The sequence below is a fragment of the Stegodyphus dumicola genome, chromosome 5 (genome assembly GCF_044657685.1).
Source record: "Stegodyphus dumicola isolate Sdum_Otavi_A_Nest chromosome 5, ASM4465768v1".
Lineage (NCBI taxonomy): Eukaryota > Metazoa > Arthropoda > Arachnida > Araneae > Eresidae > Stegodyphus > Stegodyphus dumicola.
The window spans coordinates 105,186,225-105,209,596 of NC_140772.1; the positions used below are offsets into that span (position 1 = coordinate 105,186,225).

The 23,372-nt window shown below is 32.1% G+C and overlaps 1 protein-coding gene and 1 long non-coding RNA gene across 10 annotated transcripts in view; both read left to right on the top strand.

The window, feature by feature from the left end:
* Positions 1 to 10,448, top strand: part of LOC146997191 (uncharacterized) — a 58,197-nt gene extending 47,749 nt beyond the window's left edge. The window contains exon 2 of the long non-coding RNA XR_015041191.1: positions 10,041 to 10,448. This is a non-coding gene — a long non-coding RNA (uncharacterized LOC146997191). The remainder of the gene's footprint in view (positions 1 to 10,040) is intronic.
* LOC118187848 (uncharacterized) overlaps positions 1 to 23,372 on the top strand; it is a 323,471-nt gene that overhangs the window by 68,544 nt on the left and 231,555 nt on the right. The gene's annotated exons all lie outside the window — the stretch shown is intronic.

Here is a 23,372-nt window from a genome sequence, read left to right on the forward strand (position 1 = left end):
CAACAACGCAGCTAGCCCGTTTGCCTGGATTCGACCCCGAGTTGAACTAATGGTATTCAGCAGTCTTTACCACTCGGCCACTGGTGCGGGATGCAGTGGCCTTCGTCATATGTAATTAAGATAAAATCGGAGGTCGCTAATATTAATACTTTTTTAAATACAAATTATCAGAAAAAAATTTTAATGAATTGAATGTGATCGTTTTTAAGTATGAACGTTTTGCGTTATGATTTCTATTCTTCCTCAAAACTTTATTAAAATTCTTATACAGTGTTTTTAAGGACGCCCTACCGATTTTATGTTCAATCACCTATGTCGAAGGAATGTTGTGATGAATGAAATTATTTTCTATGTTTTTGTGTATTTCACTAAAAACTGTACAACTTAAAAACGTTTTATACTTTTTGATCCATAAAGAGAAAATACTAAAGAATAAAAATATCTCTCTGAAAGTAGAAAATTTGTAGTCTTTCAAGGTCACACATCACACATCCGATGGTATAAGATTACATCCAATCGATTTAAATTTCTCTTTGAGAATTTTGATTAAAAGAATCCGCCTTTGTTATTCAGTCCACTATCCCTGCATGAGTGTTTTCGTGATTTTCCCATGTGTAACGTGTATACGAGCCAGTTTCCCTTAAAAAGTCCTCCACGAAGGCATCCTTCCCTTAAAAGGCAGATAGCCCTCGAGTGCTTTGCCGTAAACTAATAAACCAAACTAAACCAAAACCACTATCCCTGTAGCAGTTTACCGGTTTTTTGGGAATTTTTATTTTTCGATATATTTATTTGGGTAAATATTGAAATTCTATGGTGATTAGTTTGATAATTAAGAAAGGAATATGGGCAATACAAAATCCATAAAAATTATTTCATCATTTAAACTAACAGTATCGAAATAAAAACAAATCGCTATGAAATACGAGTTGTCTTCGTAAGTACATATACATATGTATGCGAAATTCGTTAGAAGTAGTCAAAAATGTATTTCAAGATTTCTCTCTGAACAAATAAAGAAATCAATATAAATAAAAACGTTAAAAAAATATGCGCATGCTTACTAGTTCGCTTTCATTAATATTCATTTGGAACTATTATTGGATTAAATTTGAATTTTACTTTATTAAAGGCCTCAGTTTAAAATCCGATGTTTTGCTTTCATTAGAGGTCTGACGTCACTGAATTCCCTTTACTAGTCAAGACATAAATGGCACCAGTTAATATTATTCTTGCTGCAATTAAGGGGACGGTGGACTTTAAAAATTAGTTTTTTAAGTTTTTTTGTGTTTCAACAAGAAATTTTATACATATACATATTATAACATCACTTTATAAAATATATATTCAAAATATCAATTTATTTTAAATTAAAAATTTTAAAAGAAATAATTCATTATTTTAATTAAAGATTTAAAATGCTCCTTGCGCGCTAATTTTCAATATTTTTTCCTAATTTTTCCTTTTAGTTAGTTATAAAGATTTTACAAAAGGTTTCGTGTATCCGTTATTGAATATGACGGATCAGAAAATTTTTAAAAAGAGTTTTTCTGAACTTATGGAAAAAAATCACCTTTTGTTAAACATTATCACAAGTTTAAACTTCTTAATAACCTCATATCCAAAAATTCATGCACAGATCTGCTGTAACATATAACAAGATAGTTTCTTCCTAATATAATTTATTTTAAACTAAAAATGAGACGCATGGAACATTTTCAAGACATACAAACTGCGAAAATATTTGTTTTGAGAAAACCGAATTTAAAGTTTTCTTCAAACTTAACTTTAATACTGGTCATGAAAAACAGAAAATTAACTTTAACTATGAATATATAAACACTGGATAACATTTTCGTATCATTTAACTATTTTTAATTTCCTAATATTAAATTTGAGAAAAATAAACATATCGCAAATTGATATGTGATTTGAAGTTAGAGGTAGAAACAATTTACGCATTATAGCCAATGAAACTTTTAAAATTCTCTCGCATCATATACCTTCATTTGTTACATTTACATTATTTTTTAATACTTTACAATATTTTTTACTATTTCCGTTTTTTTTTTCCAAGCAGGTAAACTTCTGTTTTTACTTTGGTTCAAGCGACGTTGATCACGCTTTTTTGCAACGAGTAGCCTTCCTCCTGTTCTACGCCTATAGCATTTACATAACCAAAGTTAAATTCATTAATAGTTGTCAATACTGACATTTCTAGCCTTTTTTAAAGACATATACGCTTCTTTTGGTCAAATATATAAATTATAACATCAGTAAATAACTGTTGAAATTTATTTTGTTGAACATTTTCTCCAGAATTTAAAGGGCAGAGTTTACTCTGTTTACACATTTTAAATGCTTGTAACTTCTTTAAAAATTAGAATATTTGAACTCAGTGTTTTGCATATGATGTAGTTACGTATGTGGAATATTACGAGAGTAAGAAAAACAAATTCAATATTTTGATTGATTTTTAGCTATTTTAAAAGTCCACCGTCCCCTTAAAAGCGCATGTTGCATAGTCTTCGTCCTTCCTAATATCTCGCAAGATTACATTATTTTACGATACTATTACGCATTAATTATCTCTTCAGCTTGTAAAATTGTGAATTTTGAAAGGTTGCCGGTTTCAAAACCTTGCAGGTTAAAATTTCTAATAATTAACCACATAGCTTGGCAAATATCGAACACTGAGAGCACTTGTCATTCCACACGGTATAAAATGTTTAATTTATTAGATTATAATTGAACAATATTTGTCTTATTTCGTAATAATACATAAATATTTTTTGTTTTGCAATGGTTTTTATCTTTATTTTATTTTTTATACTTCAAATTTACAACACATTGCTTATCAGTGTAAAAATAGAGACTATTTGAAAATTTTTATAAATATTGGTAATAAAATATGATATTTGTAATGTTGCGTAATGTAATAATTTGACAGTTTTTTATTATTATTATATGTACACTATTAGTGTAAATAAAGCACATTCTGGTGTCGTACATTTTGTAACTCGGTTACAAAAAAATCTTTTGCTTATGTAATTCAAATGTTTATATTTCTTTCCCTTTTCTTTTTCAGGTAAGTCTGGTTTTATTATTGAATACTTACCAAAACGGAAAGTAAATAAGGTAGGATTTAAACATAATATGACGTAAGTAATATGCTTTTCTTACGAATACAAGGCGTTGTAGTTTGGTTACGATTCATTAAGAAATTCTAGACGTATATAAAAAGAGCAGTATTTTATGTATGTACTCAGATTCGATTTACATTTAAGTGCATCTACACGGGTTATTAGTTTTTTACTATACGTTAAATATTATATAAATTAAATAATATTTAAAGATCAATTAAGGGTTTATAGGTTCTGCTGATATGCAATGAGCTAAAGATAAAAGGAAAGGAAGTGCCTCGTAGGATAATCGTCGTGGTGTAATAACAAATTATTTCAACCCGTGTATCTTAAATGGCTTCGAGTATCATTTGTCTTCCTTCTTATAAAGAAGTGAATTAATCTGAAAGTAAAAAAAAATATTTAGCAGTTTCGAGATTTGCTTTAAAGTTAAAATTCTTTCGGCACCGTTTTAGTAACGTGTTGCAATACTTTTAACTCGCAGAATTATTTTATTTTCTGTACTCTAAAATTATGGGAATGTATGCATATTTTAGTTAAATAACCATTTCTGTTGATAAATTACAGCCAGAAAAATCAGTTGATTAACTCCAATCCAAACGCAACTAGGCCCACAGAGGACGAGCGGTAGAGTCGCTGAACACTAATAGTTTGGTCCGAGGTTCGAATCCAGCAAACGGGATGGCTGCATGGGTGTTTTCATGGTTTTCCCCATGTGTAACGTGCATACAGTGCACATGCCAGTTTTCCTTAGAACGTCCTCCACGAAGACAACCTCCCTTTAGGCAGATTGCCCTCCAGTGCTTTACCATAATCAAATAAACGTAACCAAACGCAATTAAGATAAGCGCAGCACCTACTGTTTACAACATGTTTATTGCAACTTCGTACGAATATCTGTTTTGTCCTTCTTTTTCATTCCTGTGAAATTTCATTTGTGTAATCAAGTCAATAAAGTGCAGTTTTTTTTTTTTTTTTTTTTTTTTTGTACCTAATGTTTTAAGAGATTTATTGGATTGTTTCCTATTATTTTCAAAGTATAAAATGTTTTTAATATATGTCGTTCTATAAAATGTTTTTAATATATGTAGCTCTTTGTACATTCAAATAATTAAGCTAAGAGGTATATTTCTTATGCTTAGGAAATTGTAGCGCAGTCAAAATGAGCTATAAACAAAAGTTGCTTTCTTGCTGGAAGTATTAATTTGATGCACATATCTTTCTGGAGACAACTGTTCGACACTGTTGTCCCATAAAGCAAAAAAAAATCCGTCCTGTTAAAAGTTTTGCGTTCAAATATTTGAAATTTAATGAACTAAATTATGTAAATTGTACTTTATCTCCAAAATTCATAATAAAATACTATAGCTGAGTTGAATATAAATTTCATAACTGGGTCTTTGGTTTGATTTGGTTCAGTTTATCTGATTATGACAAAGCATATGAGGACTATCTGCCTGAAGAGGGATGCCTTCATGGAGGACACTGTAAGGAAAACCGACTCCGATACACGTTACACGTAGGGAAAACCACGAAAACGCCCTGAAGCTAGCCCAATGGCCAGGACTCAAACTCCTGACCGAACTACCAGTGTTTAGCGAATTTACCGCTCGGTCGCTGGTGGATCTTAGGCCGTTGGAGGTGTATACAAATATAGTAATAAAAGTTGAGATTTTTTTTTCTGTTATAGAATGATACTCACCAAATATATTTATTGGAAAGACATATACGTCATCGTCATTGTACTACTGAGCAAGTATGTTTTTGTCATCAGACTCATTTCGGTTATGATAAAAATTTTCTGTCGAAACATTCCGATACTTTTTGATTATCCTCACACCAAGTTTAACATTCGTTAGAACTGCCATGTTTTCACATGCTAAATGTTTTCGAGTAAACACATTTAGAGTAGCCAACCCAGACATATGCTTACCATACCCACTTGTTTGAATATAGATGGATTTACATGCTTTGCATTTAATCATCATTTGCCCGGATAGTACAGTAGCCAACCAGTAGCCGATCGACAAAATTGCTAAACACTGGTAGCGGAACCCGAATTCGATACCAGTCGAACGCGCTGTTTGCATGGATGTTTTCTTGGTTTTCTGAAAGTGTAATGTGGGTAACGAGCTAGTTTTCATTAGAAGGTCCTCCACGAAGGAAACTTTCCCATTAAGCATTAGTCCTCTGGTGATGCTTTGCCAAAATCGAATAAACCAACTAACTTGGATAGAATCCGCCGGCTGTAAAAATGTAAATATCGGCCATTACAAAGTATCATTGTCCCATAAAGATAACTTAACAAACGCTTTTTTTCCCAGTTCACAAAGTCGTCTATGAGTTGTGAGGAGGTTTGGGGGGGATAGGTATAGATAATCTGAAGTACCAATATATCTCTTAGGCTAGTTATATCAAGAAGAAATAAGTGAAATAATAAACAAAGTAAAAAACGGACGCACGTTTTATTAACAATATTTAATTTGAGAACCGTGCTTTAAAGCGTTAAGACTAACACATTTAATTTTAGCTGTAGCTGGTATATAGATGTTTGTATTAAAATATTGTTAGTTGTATGTTCTTGAAAGGAAAATATTTCCGTAATGTTATCTTCCTTTTTTTATAACTTCGTACGAATAATCAGTTCTGTCCTGTCTCTGCAATCCCATAAAATTTTGATTTGTGTTATCAGTGAATACGATAAAATATTTTTTTTAACCAAACGTTTTAGTAACACGTTAGGTTAAAATATTTTCAGATTTAATAAATCTGAAGGTACTATTCAGTTTTGAGGGCCGTAAAAAATCGCCAAACTATTGTTGATGCCAGTGCTGCTAAAAATAATTGCGGCAACCCTTACGCAAGAAAGGAAGTATAATAGTAAATAACTATTTAAGATTATTGTTTTAATTTAGATGAAAGGTTAATTTCATATAATACTTTTTATTATTGTAATTTATATAAAAAAAAAAGGCTAAGCATAACTGAATGGAAGCATAAGAGTAAATAACTATTTCAGATCATTATTATAATTTGTATAAAAAAAGGCTAAACATAACTGAATGTATTCCTGCATCGCTATTTCGCTACCGAGTTATAGCTAAAGCATAATTTCATCTCGTTGGTTGTTAAAATATGATTTTCTATACTGAATGATGCCTTTTCTTTAAAAAAATTCTATTGCAGACTTTTCGTCATGTGCAATTTCCAAATTGTTAAATCCATAGGATATCAAAAAAGGATTTAAAATCAAAAAAGCATTTAAAAATCAAACTAGTATTCCAATGGCGTCTTAAGAAATATAGAACTATCTAAACTTGCGCAATTTGAAATCAGCGCGTACGCTAGATTTGGCGCGCTGTTAAATGGGCGCGTTTGCTGGATTTGGCGCTTTTGCGCATACATTTTCGCTGCAATTGTTTTACGCTCCTCAAAACGGAATAGTACCAATCTGAAATTTATTACTTGTTTTAGAAAAAGTATTAATTGCCTCCAAAATATGCTACAAAATGTTGTAGGTAGGATAAATATAAATTTCGTAACTAATTGGAAGCATATACAAATATAGCGATAAAATTGGCGTTATTTAAATCATTCAGTGTTTTTTGCTTTACAAAAACCACATTTATATTAAAACTGAAAAATTAATGTTAAAAGATGATACGATATGGACAAAAGAGAGAGAACATTAAAAAACGAAAATTATTCATACTAAATATGGAGATTCCGCTAACCCAAATATTAAAAATTATTCCAGATTTAAATCAATTACCTTAAATGCGCAATTTTTGTACAGTGATCGAAATATTTAAGAACACTGTATAACCAGAAAATGATGCTAGTAATAATTTGAGTGGTGTCTGATTTTCAGTTTGTTTCAGTACTGATTGTAAAATAACTTATGAAATTAATGAGTCTGGTAGTCTTTAATAGGGTGCATTCTTTGTTAAAAATACATATTTGAGGAAATATTAAATCTATGATCGGCGTGATCGAAGCAAAGTTAAACTCTTTATGAATATTTACAACATTCAATAAATATTAGCATTTCCTTACACATTAAAATTAACAGAACCAATGCGTTTTACAAATGAGTAGGAAAATTTGTGTAAACAGCACGACTCATCTCATCATCAATTTAAATACTTAACTGCCTTGGCCCCTCCCTTTCTCCATAATATTAGGTAATGGTATATCGATTCTGGAATTTAGCTGAGTAAGGAGCACTTAAAATATTTGTAACCTTTTCCAAATTTTCAAATGCCAACCTTTATCTGGGTAGATAATTTTTAAATTTCGATTTGGTTATAAGGGGTAGGTAGTCGAGTAGTATGAATTATTACAAACAATGAGAATTTAATCAACTTTTCACAAGCATATTTGTCGCACAAATGAGACCAGAAATGCATTTTAGGTGTATGATCTTCTTAGGTAGCTTCTTGAATTTGACGCAGGCATCGGTACAAATAACTTTAAGAATTTTGTTAATTGGTTCAGTTATAATGTAGTTAGTATGAAACAATTTTCTGATTTAACGTCAAATAATCAATTAATAAAAACGATTATAATGTTTTATATCAAATCTTTGATATAAAGGTGAATTTAGAGGTCATTTGCGACAAATGCAAAAATAAAAAGAAAGAATGTTTCGTTCTGTAATAGATCTAGATAGTACATTGATTACGCCATTCTACGAGATAAGTGAAGTTGAGATTTTCGATAAGAACATTGTTCTGTATTTCATAAAGATGTTTAAATAATTTTCTTAGCCTCTTAAATATGTCTTAAATTAGATTAAGAACTATAATTTCATTTTATTAAAAGAGGCATAAATTAAGAGCCGTTAAAAACTTCATATTAAATAAACATCCATGTTCTTTGCATTTTTAAGATTTCGGTTTAAAAAAATATTCCAACCATTCCAAATATTACTAAGCGTTTATTTAAGAAAATTTTATAAAAAATATTTTCCATTGATGGTACAGATATTGCGTCGTCTAACGTATCAGTAATCAGAAATTGTTTATAAAAAATCGAATCTCACGAGCGAATCCGAGTCGCTCGAGCTGCATTTTGATGATTAGAATCTTATGTATTTAATAAATTCGCAATAATCTGATACACCAAATTCGAATCCCAGCCAACAAGTTGGCTGCGTGGGTGTCGTAACGTTTTGCTCCACGCATAAGATAAAAACCGAAGAAAAGTATTAACAGTTTCCCTTAGAAATTCTTCCACGAAGGCAACCCTTTTCCTGAAAAACGAGAATTAACAGTTTCCCTTAGAAATTTCTTCCATAGAGGCAACCCCTTTCCTTAAGGATGTAGCTTTTCCGTGCTTCAGTATAACTGATTAAACAAATTAGAGATATGATGCCATTCGAGTTCTTGGCATTAAAAAAAATAAATGAATCTTTTTGTCCAAGTTGTCGTACATTCGATTTGATTTATCACATTTCATTTATAAAAACCTTAAATTTTCTATGAAGGCCAGAGACTCATTTAATGTATAATTTCAAAGTGCCGCTATAAGAATAATATGTAGAATATAGTAAAATTATCTTTGTCTGGAAACTACATTGGATCATTCCTCTTAACAGCATATCTTTGGATATTAAATTGCTGAAACAAAGCATCATTTTTCATTTACTACTGATTACTACTACTACCATAAAAGAGCAGATTTGCATTGTCTGTTGAATGTTTCTGATTTTGGAAGATCATGCATATTGTATCACAAAATTCCCAATATGTATTATCGGTAAGCATTGGCTTAAATCATATTAGTTTGTCAGGCAGCTTTTCAATTATGCGTTATTTATTTTACTACCTTTTAGGTTATACGAATCTTTAGTTGCTAAATCGTATCGCCGGCGCCAAGCTAAAACCAGGAACCTGCATTGTTTTGCTTTTAGCGTCTCTTATTCGTTTGCTACGTTATTTTTCTATGCTTTACGAAATTAATTACGTTATGTGAAAAATAGAGGTATGTACGTGCAGTTATGTTCATAATGAAATGTTAATTCGTAATATTTCCGTTCTTAATGCATTTGATTAGGTAATCAAGTCTTTTGCAAAATTGTTATTGGCTGTTTGAATTTTAGTTCCATTTGCGCCGTCATGTTTTATCTTTTGCATATTTTCCCTTACATATGTATGCTTGTGTGTGTGTAATAAATTGAGAAGTTTATTGAGGTTATATTAGATAAAATGACGACACTTTCGTACAGACGTAGCCAAAGATTAAACATAATTTTATTACTGGATACCGCAATTTTTTAGACGCATAATCTGATTCAAACATCATTATGAGCGTAAAATATGCTCCCATAATGATGTTTATGTCTGTTACTGCATAAAGCTAAACTGGAAACAGGAGATGAAAAAAAACTGCCGAACGTCGGTTGTTTTATTGTCATCTAAGAAAAGGAGGAAAAAGGCCTTTTGAATGGATGTCAAAATAAATTTTGATATGGTATGCCATAAAAATGGATTTTTAAAGAAATTTTATTTTGTTTGTCAAATGTTGTTAAGTTACTTTCAAAATTTTGTTGAACAAAAGAACGTAAATTCCCTCCTAAATTATTTTTGAAAGGCCATTTGTTGCATTTTCAAGAATAGTTTATGCCATACATAGGTCTCCTTATTTTAACTTACATGAAAATTGATGTACTTTCTTTATTGTTGAATAGTAAATTTAAATCCTTTTTAAAATTAAAATTACGATTGAAATGTAATATTTTCATACGAATTTTCCGGCGCGTTGTAACGCCTGGGTACGAAGTCAGTGGAGTTAGAATGTATAATTTTAATCTGCTACATCTGTATCAAATTAAAACTTCGCATTAATTACAGGCGAATAATAAATGTTTTTTCTCTATTTTCCCTCCTAATGTAGGTTTTCAAAAATAGAGTGAAGATTGAAGGAGGGGAGGAAGCAGAGAAAAATCTTTCTGAAGCGTTTTTGCTCTTTTAATGGCTTTTCAAGAACTTAGGATATCAGCGAGAATTATGGTTAGAACACAGCAACCCATCTGAGAGCGCTTGGTTAAGATAAGAGGACAGTTTCCAATAATAGGGGATTTTTAAAGTTCTTTTTAATGTTGCCGTTCGCTTTTATCGGATAAAAATGGACCTGAGGAAGATAATAATCATTTCACTCAATTCAAGTGTTCTGAGGAAACGCCGTAAAGTTAGCACCTCTTTTGGAACATGCGCGTTGAAACATTTGTTATTTAAATGTAACCGAATATGACTCCTTTTGTAAATATACCTGGTTTCATACAATAAAATGCCCGACAGAGAATTTATGTGCAATGTTTATGAATAGTAGTCCGTTAAGAGTCAGTAAATATTTTCACACATCCATAAGTAAATGTAATTTAAACTTGCAATATCTTGCATCTCCTTTTAGAAATTGAAGATATTGGTTCACTTTAAATTTAATATTGCTGAGCATACAAATGAGGTTTCACTGCTTTTAACAGATTCATATTAGAATTAGGAGGAATCCTACATTGTTCTGAATGCGAATATTGAAAAGTTCTCTAGCTTTCTAATCTTATCAAATTTGCAATCCTTCGTATAAGAATAATAATACGAAAAAAAAACTTACTTATTATTAGAAGTTTTGTCTTAAAATTTTAAGATTTTGTTTAATGAAAAACAAATTTAAGAATTTAATTTTTTAAATTGCATCTATATTTTTTAAGATGCAAAGGAAATTTAGGAAAAGGAATATATAACGAAAACTCTTGAAATTCACTTTCTTAACTTAATTTGGCGAAATATATTCGAGTAATAGTTTAGATGTTTTGAATTTTTCATAAACTTTTTAAATAAAAATAAGTTTAAAGGGGGGAGGATTATCTCAAGAACTAACCTATATAAACACTAAATATATATCTGAATTTTTTTTAGTTAGTTAAAACGTTGAATGTTTTTTAGCTTAGGATTCGAAAAATTAGAATAATGAAAAAAAAAATTGCGAGGATTTGAATTTTTAAATCTTGATCTTTTGCAGGATTTTTGAAATTCAAACATTCGAATAGCTAGAGCTCTTTCAGCGCACAAAGCAGGTATGAGCAATGCCATCAACACTGTATGTAGTAAATGGAAAAGACTGGACAGCGTGTTTCTCGTTCTCTTGTTTGCGAATAGGTCGAGTTATGCCTCGTGTAAGAAGAACTTCCTATTAGCACAAGTCGAAATTTCAGCGCGGCAGGATCGTGGTTTCTTTCTCGATATTGCTGTTCGTTTTGGCCCTGATCCCATCACCGTCAGGCGATTTCGGAATCGGTGGATCCAGGAGGGCCACACTGAAAGCCACGTAAGATCTCAGCGGCTCCAAGGAAGCCCGAGTAACGAGGGAAGCATGTTATTCTGTCGACCTTGCGGGATGGTAGGGCAACGTCATGTTAAGCTGAGTCAGAAACTTGGCTCATGCATAGGATGAAAAAAAGTCCATATAGTGTGATGATGTCTGCGGCACCACGGAATGCTAGTACGACGATGATTGTTGCGGCTTTCCCTGACGCTACAGCAGAAATATAGGACTGCCTAGGTTATGTGACGAACGACGACACTGGACTGGAGAGAGAATATGTCGTCTTTTCAGACGAAACCCCGTTCTGCATACAGATTCTTGATGGATGTATTCGTGTGTGAAGGTAACGGATGTTCCAGCTAGCATTCGCTATCGTCATATGGACCCAGCATCTGACGTGCTGGTATGGAGTACCTTGGGGTACACATCCGGTTACCTATTGTTTGCATGGCCCATAATATAGACAGCCGGTGTTACATTTTTGAAGTGTCAAGGACTGTGTCTGTGACTTATCGTCGAGGCCTGCCTGACGGCATCTTTAAAAAAGATAATGCTCAACCGTATGTTCCCGTGCTGTCTTGACCTTTCAAAATGCAGAGGGTGTTCGATTGTTGCCGTCTGGTGAGGACTGCCAAGAGACTGGCACGCTACCCCTCGCCAGCAACTACAATTAATGAACTCTAGTATAGATTTGATGTCGCATGGAATCAAGTATCCATGTTTCATCCAAGCTCGGTTCAGCTCTGCCCAATCGAATTACAGTCATTGCTGTTGCGAGAGGTGGCAGTTCTGTGTACTGAATTCTGCATGTTGTATACCTGCAAATTTAATCAGCTCTCATGATTCTGTATATGTACAATAAATAAGATTTTGCTATTACTTTCCTTTTCGGTCTTTAATGGCAAGTGTATTGTAGAGTTTTCATTTAAGTCTTCTCCCATCCAGTCTTTTTATGAAATCTATAAAATTAGTTTCTCTCTCGGGAAATTTTAATTCATTAGCCGATAATTTAAATTAAAATAAATTATTTATATATTTTTCCTTTTCCTGGGAAGGACGGTGGCGGCTAGAGACAATAAGCAAACAGGCTGATGCCTCATAAATTGAGAGATACGTACAAGACAGTTTTAATGAAAATCAAAATTTGGTTGACCGAAAGTGATAAACCTTATTAACTACTGAAGCTTATTTTGTTTCAAGACGGTATTTTTCATGCTTCATAAGTAAGGTTTCACAAAATATTTGTCAGTTGAACAACAATAGCATTTTAAATTATATTCCTGCTCAGATAAAAGGGAATAAATCTGCTACAAAACTCCGTCGTTGGTAAAGCTGTTAAACTTTACCGATTACGACGACGGAGTTTAACATTAAAAAAAATTTCTTGAAAGAATTTAAGAATTTGAAAAACATACTGGGCTTTGTGATAATTCTTTGCATTGAAAATGTGGAAATAATTGTGAACAGTGAGTAAATGAGTGCGCCGCTAAGATGGCTTCCGACCACGGAAAGGTGAACCAAACGGAATTACGTATATTCCATGGCAGCGGGGAAATGTAATATTTCTTGCTCAATGAAAACAAGCCTTACTATTCTATGATAAAATTACCAGTAGTTCAGGGATTATTTAGCTTAATAACTGTAGACTTTAAGCTTTATCCTAATTATCTGCTTTAAATTCTGATAATTTCAAACATAATGTTATTATTCACAATGGTTTCTGCTTACGCATTGTCTTGAGATTTTCTCTATTTTTCCAAGGATTGCTGTACTTTTCAATATGTTGGACATTAACGTTGCCCAAACACAATCCGCTAATTTTATTATTGTCAAATAGTTCTATTGCTTGATTGATAGGTATAATATAGAACGACACTTATTCAAACTAATTCAAATAAGGCTTCTTTTCATAAAACAAAATGGGATGAACATGATTGTGACTTATGCGTTATTTTTTGAATAATATAAACTCTAAAACTTTTGTTTTAAAGCTTTTTTTTTTAATCACGTAAAAAAGTAACATTTGTCTATAATTCCATACAAAATATGTGCGTTAAATTTTTATTTTTATTGATATTTATTTTTTATCTATTAAACCAATAACCCACAGATGAAGCTGAGAAAAAGCAGGATGAAAATTCATAATATTGTGTCTGAAATGGAAAAAAATTTACAATGAAAGTTAGTATACTCACTGCAAGAAAAATGCAACTTGTGAAAAACACGAAATTAGAAAACTCATAATACACCGTTTGTAATAGTAAGATCGGAAAATTCTCCTGTGGAATATTTTCGACATCAACAGGTAATCTTTTTGAAAGATTCTTCTCGATAAATGACAAATATGCATTTGGAATTCATTTGCTGAAATGACTGATGGTTCTAACTCGATGGCAGTTTGTTTACTTTTAAGTAATTTTAGTATAACGTAAACCATACTACGATATTAATATTAAGGAAAACTATACACTGTCATCACGCAAGGTAACAATCATATTACATCCTTAAATTTTGTCGTAAGCAAGCGGCAAAAGGTTGCCTTCGTTAGCTTAACCCGTACACTTTTTATAGCTGTTAATACGAGTTTTTCCAGTTGACGGAGAATATTCGGGTGACGAGCCAAGAATCTCACATTTCTCTCATTTTGCCACCAGATTCTTGAACGCACTTTCGAGTAGACAGTATTAAGTGTTGCCATGCCTAAGATACTATACATCTACTAACATCCATGCCTTCTCGAAGATTCGAAGCAGGACTCAAGGTTATAGCAGCCGGCCTCCTTACTACCATGCCAGCACGACGGCACGCAGCTTTTAATGGAAAAATTATTACAGTCAAAAGTCGTTAATTCGGACACCCATAATCCGCAATGATCTATAATCCGGACCTCAAAGCTACAAACTTTCTGCGCATGCGTCGCGTTGACGTAAGACCTTTGCGGCTGCGAATTTGCGTGTGCGCGTGCGCAAAATACTTTTACGAATGCGCGTTTAATGTATAACGGACTGTATAAGCTAAGCTCTAATTATCTATTTCAGTTAATGTAGCAGATTGCGTTGTTCCTTAATCTTCGAATTGGATCCGGCTTATTATTTTTTGCAGACTGTTAGAGCAATTTTATAAAAGTAAGCTTGAACTTTCGATTATGTCAAATAGAATTTCTGATTTATATTTACTAATATGTAACGGATCTACAAAGCGAAAGTATGTTTCGGAATCCATTAAACAAAAAGTGGAATTGCTGCAAAAAATTGGAATTTGAATGAATTGGAAGTTGATCTGTCAGCACTATCCTTATATTCAGGGCAGATGTTTTTATTTTATTTGGCTTATAATTCTTTATAAATGTAGTATTTCATTTCGATATACTCCGTCTTTGATATGATTTAAATCAAATGCCTCGTCATTATAATTCGCTTCCGATAGCGAAGAAAGTGACAGAGGTTATTGAAAACAAAAAAATTTCGATTGACAAATTAGTCGGTATTCTCGACACAGCAATTATAGGACTTGAACAGGGGATATTTGTAACTGAACAAGAAATTATGTATGTTTATAGAATTAAAGAGAATGTATTATCACATAAAAAACGAAGCAACTTAAACAAGTTACATTGAAAGAAATGTTTAATAAAGTAAACAAATAAATATTAAGCTTTTTTTTTTTTTTTTGTAAATTTTGATACACTTTAGATCATAATTGTTCTTTATTTCGTAAATTACGGTTTCTTATTTTTAATTTTATAATTTATTCATGCCATTATACCAGATTTAAACTGATGATCTATAATCCGGAAAAATCGATAATCCGGAATCGCCGAAGTCCCGACGAGTCCGGATTAACGACTTTTGACTGTAGTGAATTTAGACATTTCATCATCGCGTCATCGCCAAAGCAAACTCTGTAATCCACTATTTTACATACTACAATTTATTGAGTTTATTTGTATGCGTTATTAAAGTATATGCTTATCTGTAAATGGTGCAAAGGGGAAAAAGTTACAAAAATTTGAGATGGCTGCTTCCTGGATCTACTGACTAAATATTATTTTTTTCCTTGTTTCGCTTAAGTGTAGTTTCGATTAACCGCTTGCTTATTTAGGGATTAGTAATTAGAAAATGCGTTAAATACCTGTTATAAAGCTCGGTTAAGCGGGTACTTAGTGTACTATATTAAATGTAAGTTCGTTTATCTCTAATTATCCGAAATCTTCCTTCATGATAAAATCGATTTAAAAATCTCAATCGTTAAACTTATAGGAGAGTATAATCTTATCAATATGAAATCAAATCATGTTCAGTTTATTCTTGTTAATTAAAGCTTTTGAAATTACTTATTATGTAGTTTTTTTAATAGAAAAAAATGAATTAGATATATTTATTTTTTTACTTTTAGGAATCAAAAATAGGGAACTTTTTGAACCATTTATGAAATATAAGTTACGTAATTTTGAAAAGCGTAATTACTTTTTGATTTCTTATATCGTAGATTGTAAATAAAAAAATATACAAATTTTAACGCAGGTTTATATTTCTGTAAATGTTCAATAACACGTTTTGTTGGATATTTAAAATAAGAGTTAACATCACTAGTAATTGAAATCGTGTTCGAATTCAGTTTTTATAGAAACATAAGCAATGTAATAAACTTTAGAACACTAATAACATATCAAGCAACATACCTTCAGTAATGTAATTCATTTTTGTGTATCTGCTATCATTTATAGTGATAAATGTTGATTACTTTTTACTGTCAAGGAATACTTCTAGTAGTTCGATTTAATACGGTTAACTAATCAAAGCTTTGCGTTTATGGTGGGTAATTTCGTTTTCGTAAGGAATAAAACTCAATCATGTTATTGTTTAAAAAAAAAAAAAAAGAATTTACGATCGCTTACAATTATTTACCTGCATTACATACAGATTTTGGCCAAGCATAACGAATGGTGTTGCTTCCTGTTTCCTTTGTTTACAATTCAGGTTTTGTTGCTACATTCTCTGTTCATTTAAATATAATGATCTATTCTCTTTGTTGTTGCTCTTGCACAAGATGCAGTTACTTAGGCTAAGATATATTTACTTCTGTCTTGTTCATTCTGTTCATGTTGTTTCAACGCTTACATATCTTTGCTTGAGGGTTACTCATATTTATGGAGTGTACGGCAGTTTTTGTTTGTTTAATCTGCTTGATTATTTGGTAAATTATTAGTTCTACTTTCCCTCATTCCGCCTATCTACCATGATACAACGTAAGGCTCTAATATTTTATTATACTTTCTAAAAGTGATTCGAATGAAAATCTTTGAAGACGTAAACTAATCCGAATTGAAAATAAATATATAAATGTATGTGAAAGTTAGAAAGTCCTCCACAAAGGCATCCCTCCCCTTAGGCAGATAGCCCTCGAGGCTTTGCCGTAATTAAATAACCTAACCTAACCTGTATGTGAAAGAAAGGATGAGTCGAATTCAGAGATGAAATACATAACGTTAAGAACAATTTACTTCGCCATTTTTTATTTCAATGCGGTCTATCTTTAATCTTCATTTCTTTTAAGTCACTTTCTCTCTCTCTTTACCTTTTCTAATGTACATAATCATTACATAATGTTGTGGTCCAGTGAATCAGTTCTCGTATTCATGTGTGAATGTAGCATGAAAAGAGATATAAAACTGAAATTTTTCGAGGTTTTTTGCTTTTATGAGGTTTTTAAACTTATACGCGTTTTATGCGTACAATTCAAATTCCAACCGATTGCACGTTAAAAATGATTTAAAAATTATGATTAATGCTAATCCTGTGGGAATGGTCAAAATCGTTTAGTACTCAATCCATTAGTGCAAAAGAGAATTTGGGAGAATGTTAGAATTATTTTTAGTTGCAAATTTTATGTGCAATATTGGTAGTATAGAAAAAATACCACAGGCTGTGACTGGTTCTTCAAGTGCTTGACTTGATTATTTGTTAACTGAAATTTTGATTTTTTAACCGAAATCTTTTGATTTAAAAAATTCAACAAAAAATTAAATTGTAAGAAATTATCGCATTCTCCAGGCATGCTTTTGTGTTTAGTTTCTCAGCTGCCTAAGATCCGTGATTCGATTTCAAGTTAGGACACAAGTGATTTATCATGTTCTTGATTCGAAATGTCTAGTGCTGTCATCAATTACACTCCCGAATAGATATTCAGAACCATGAAAATAGTAATAATTAAGTGAAAAATGGTCAAGCTATATGTTTGACAGCTATAATACTTATGAAGGCATTCAGCCATTTAAAATTCAGTAATTATTTTTCCGATTGTAATTGTTCCAAGCTATCTTGCTTAGAAAACTATTACCTTTTTGTTTTATATCAAATGTAGTAGCCTGTTCTCAAAGTTGAAAAGGTCATACACACATATACCTATATATAAACTTAAAGCATCTAAAGCTAGAAGTAAATTGGAGTCAAAGCAAGGCGATTCTCAACAATATTAATAACTGCATCCTTGTAAAGGGTTATATATATATATAATTTGAATTTAACAAATATTCCCTTTTCCTACTAATTTTAATGTTTAAAAACTGGCAGGGGAAAATTACACGGTGCATACACACTATTTCTGAAGAGACGGCTTAAATCAAAGTTAGCCCGCTGCATGTTTTAAATCTGATTCGCGGCTTAATATTGCATCAAATTACGTGCTCTAATGTAACTGTCGATAGTCGAGTGGAGTAGTTGTGAATAATGACAGCATGTTGCGCCACTAGCGTTGTATATTCGAATTATTTTCTCTACTGTTGTCTTAGAACAAGCGTTGCCATTTTTCTCAGTTTGAAGTAGCGGCGCACGTAGCATTTTCATTCACATATATCGGCGCTTACTGACTGTAAGCTCTGAATTGTTTGTATGGAACAACTGAAGACGAGGATATCTTCAAGGAAGTCGAGAAAACGTTAACAAAGTAGAGTCTTTGCTATGGAATCAGTTAAAATGCGTCACAACTGATGGTGGTAAAAATATGTGTGGAGCGGTGAAAGTAATATTAGTAGGGTAAATTTCTGAAGCTCAGTTCTCAAAACCTCTGGTAATTAATTGTATTATTCACCGCAGGCTATTTTCTGTTCCATCTGTGATATATTGTTGAACCAGTTGTGTTAGCGTTAATTTTATTCGCTCTCGTGAACTTAATGTTGTCAGTTTCGTTGAGTGTTTGTTAGAGATCGAAGTTGAATATCCTGATTTGTTGTATCATACAGTAGTTGAATGGATAGTCAAAAATGGAAATTTTTCAGATTTTTTTAAATCGGAGATATAATAGAAATATTTCTAAATCAAAAAAACTGTCCACAACCACTGTTATCGAACAATGAAACAATGAATGGTTGTGCAAATTAGCAGTTGCTACAGACATCTTGGGATATCGTAACGAATTTACCTTAAAATTTCAGGGGAAAACAATGCTTATATATGAAACATATTCTATCGTAAAGTTTTATTGCCGAAAATTTGCATTGTTTGAAACATAAATCACATCAATAAAGTCTGACCATTTTCAATGCTATAAAAATTTCAAATGTTTGCGAAACCCCCATTCCTAAAAACATTCCTAGCGGATATGTTGTTGTTGCAGGGGGCGAACCCCCCGGGCCGAAACAAGTTCAGCCATCAAGCCATAATAGGGACCAACCCGTCAAACAGTAACGAACTGCGAACCAGCGATGTTCCATCAAATTACCCAATCCAATCAAAATCCCTATCGCTTCTCTATTCTGATTAATTCTCATCATAATTTCTTCAACTGTTTGTTTAAATTTCTCATAATTTTCAAAATCCCCATTTATATAACAAACTGGTGTCTCTGAACTATATCTCTAGTAAAGCTGTAAGATTCAAGGAAGTGGCAATTATTACCTTTACAAAATTGACAGTTTTCATTTTCTTGAAGACCAAATCTCTTAAAATATGATGGGAATCGTCCGCGACCAGTAATAATTTGGTTAATAACTATACTATTAAATATCTTTTTCAATTTTCAAAAATCTGATATAACCGTTATTTTTTCCTCAATATTCCCAATTTTCTTTCCATTCCACAGATATCTCCGTTTTCATAACATTTAATAACTTTCTTTTCTAATACAACACTTCAATATCTTTCTTTCCTAGGGCTTGAGCAGCTTTCTTTGCCATCGTATCCGCCCTCTCATTACTAATATACCCAACATGGGCCTTGATTCAGTATAAATTTATCTTATGTATTTCAGCCAGAAATTTGAAATCATTTTTAATTTGGTTTATTAATAAATTATTCATGTGCATATTGGAAATTACGTATAAAGCAGACAAAGTATCATAATAAATATCTATTTTATGTCTGTAAGTCTTCTTTAATCCATAAAAAATTGCTCTAATCTCAGCTTGAAAAACTGAATTCAATGGGTTTAACGTATATTTTTCGTACTCGATCTCTGTTCCTTACAAATAAATTGCACATGAATAGCCAACTCCATTATTCATTTCCAATCCATCTGTATAAATGTCAATCTGACCTACACCCAAAAAATTCTTATCAAATGTAATTACAGTTTTTTCGGCCGGTTGGGTATCCATTTCACAATATTTATAAAAAATTCCTTCTTTATATCCACCTCTTTAATCTCTAGTTTATCCATTAAAGCTATCATCCAATAAAAAATTATGATAAAAATACCTTTGTTGCATTGAGAGAGGGCGCACACCGGCAAGCATACATGTCACCGTTGTTGAGACTGTTCTAAATATTCAAGTGATTGCTAGATCCAGCTTCCCTACACACTGTCCAGTTTTTGTCTCAGCTTTATTAGTTCCCCCACTCGGACACCCCATGCACCAACACCATACATAATTAAAGGAGTAATGACATTTATAAATAAAACCCCCAGGGTGCTGCTCTTTTGAGCAATAACATTAGATGAAAATGTATTTTTATAATGTTTTAACATACCGTCAGTCCTCCTTTCAATACTTTTAAAATGTTCTGTAATGTTCAATTTACAATAAATAATGACTCTAAATATTTGATTTAGTCCATAAACTTAATTCTTTTTTCATTAAAGTTTATTCTAGACGGTCCACATTTCCCACCCGGTGGCAGAAAAGGCCATATGTTTTTTCAATATTAAATTCAATGTATTCTTCATTACTCCAATCCATCAATTTTCGTTCCACTTCCATAATTTTTTTTTCAATATTTGCCAACGAAGCATCATAGATCAAGAATAAAATATCGTTCGCATACCTTATTATATCCATAATATCCAAAACGGGCCCCTTTCGTTTTAGGCCCGCTGAGCCTAAACCTTTCACGATCTGGCTCTTTCCGAAAAACGGTTGCTAACCTCTAACTTAAATGATAAACATATTAAAAACCCACATAACGATACACTAATATTATAACATTACGTATTTCTAAGGACGTAACAATTTCAATAATATTCCTTTTTAATTACACAATATACTTTCCTAACTGTTTATATATTTTACAGTATTACCATAAATCAGAAATTTCATATGCTAAAAATACTAAGGAGAAAATTACGCAAGGGGAATAAATATGTGATCAGATATAGTATATGCGAGGGCCAGTGTAAAGTTATAAGGCTTTGGGGAGCAAGAAATCTTGAGAAAATCAAGTTTGCCGGTCAAAATTTTAACCGGAGCCCTTCTAATTGGTGGATGGATATTCTGTTATTTTATATCATATTTTCTCATTTTAGACAGTGTGTTAAATGTATACCGTATGCTCAAACCTGGCTGCAGCATTTTGGGGGATCTAGGCGATGTGGAGTGTCCCCCCCCCGTATAAATGAAGCTAATATACCTTTATTTTGCTGACGCCCTCTGAAAACTGGGTTTCTAGACGGCTTCTTAAGCAGTCTGTTTTTGATACCAGCCCTGCCTGTTTGATGCATCGCAGTACGAAGAACTTGTACTGATTGTACACCATCACTTCCATATACGCGTGTGTATGTGGAATACGATATATATATCAAGCAACGCGGAGCACTTGAAAATATCATGTTAATCATTAGAGCTATTTGAAATTCTCATTGCATTTTTCGTATAATATGTATGCATTCATTTCATTAGTTTCATATTTTACTTCACAAGCAACGGTGTTTAGATTTGTATCATCTGTTGGGATGGTAGTACAGTACCTCGCGGCTTCGTCTTTCGACGGAAAACATCTCGTTGACAGGTAAATAAAGGTAGTAAGTGCGTGTGCTAACTATAACACTGCGAGGTCGAGTCACATGTAAGCAAGTCTTTAGTTTTTAAAATGATATTAAATCTTATTCAGTAAGGAAAAACGCCTGGGGTCTTACCTCCGCCTGCTAGTGTTGTTACCAAATAAGCTATTTTGAGACTTAAATTATTTTCGGATAATTTTTATTTTTAACGTGAGACCTGCGTATCTTAACGTATCACGTATTTTCCTAACGTTGACTAACTGATCCGAGAAAATATGGCTAGGTTCATCCATAACTTTGGCATAATTACAGACATTTCTTTAGCAGAAATGATGCATAATCATACTGAAATAACAGCGCATTCTGTCCAAGAATCTAGTTCTCTGTCGTACTGTGTTCTTTTCTGCGGTTGTTTACAACTAGAAAGATGTTAACTGTCTGCATTTTCTTTTATTTGTAATTTTATTTTTTATTGTTCTGTTACTGTCGTGCATTTTAGGTTGTACTCTATTAATTACATATAATTAATTTCATTGCAGTTTTAAAACATGATAATAAATGTATCGTTAACTTGCATGCTTTTTATTTTGTTTACGATACTCGTTAATAATTAAAATTTAAATTTAACTATTTTATACGCTTTATTAATGTAATTAAATGTTCCGATGTGTGAACGTTAATGAGAAGCAGGTTAAGTAAGACAGCTGCATCGTTAATGACAAGAATAAAATATCTGATATGGGGACCATATGACTTCCTGGTAGGTCTATTAAATTATATACAATTTTGCTGCACTTTATTTAAACTTATTTCCTCGAATTTCATTAGCGATATATTTCTAATTATATACGTTTCATTAGAGATATATTTCTAATTCAATGTATTCAGTTCTCACTCCACGGCAAGGAAAAAATACATAAAACTTTAATCTTTGCTAAAAATTGTAAAATACAAATAAATAAATAAATAAATAAATAATAAAACGCTAAATACTGTAAAAAACAGTTAAAAAAGCAATTTTTACAGTTAAAATTACAGTCTCTGCGCGAAAACAAGCAGTTTGACAAACGAGCAGGAAGACAAAATTTTCGGTGCACAAAATTAAAAGCGTATTTTCCTAACAACACTGGGCAAAAAGACACCAAAGGTGGGACCCCCAACTGACTTAATTCACTATTCTACTAAGAGTTTCAAATATAAACAATAGGCGCCTTCGTTAGGCTTAGCAGCGCCACTTTAAATTTTTGATAACTTTTTATTGCAGTGCCTCCTTTACGGAGTAAAGAAAGCAAAAACATTAAAAGCTGACATGTTAGTTCAACTGAATGCTTGCTATGAGAAACAAATGCTTTTCAGATGCAAACAGCAATTTCTCCATAAAGAAAGATTTACTGTAAAGTAATTTGCAGCATTAGATGCTTAATCTCATATCTGTGAGACGGAAAGCTAGTTAAAGCTGGTTATGACCATTGGTTTTATTTTCCATAGTTCTTTATGACTTAGTACATAAAATGTGCCTCTGAATAGACATTCGTTGATAAATCCTTGGAATGTTTAACAATTTACTGAATTAATAAAATATACCTTTTACTCTTCACTTCTTTTAAAGAATTTATCTTTTTTCCTTAAAGCCTGATCTGCGCTTCATAGCTTGAGGCTCGAATTAACAGAGGCTCGAATTTGAAGTTTATT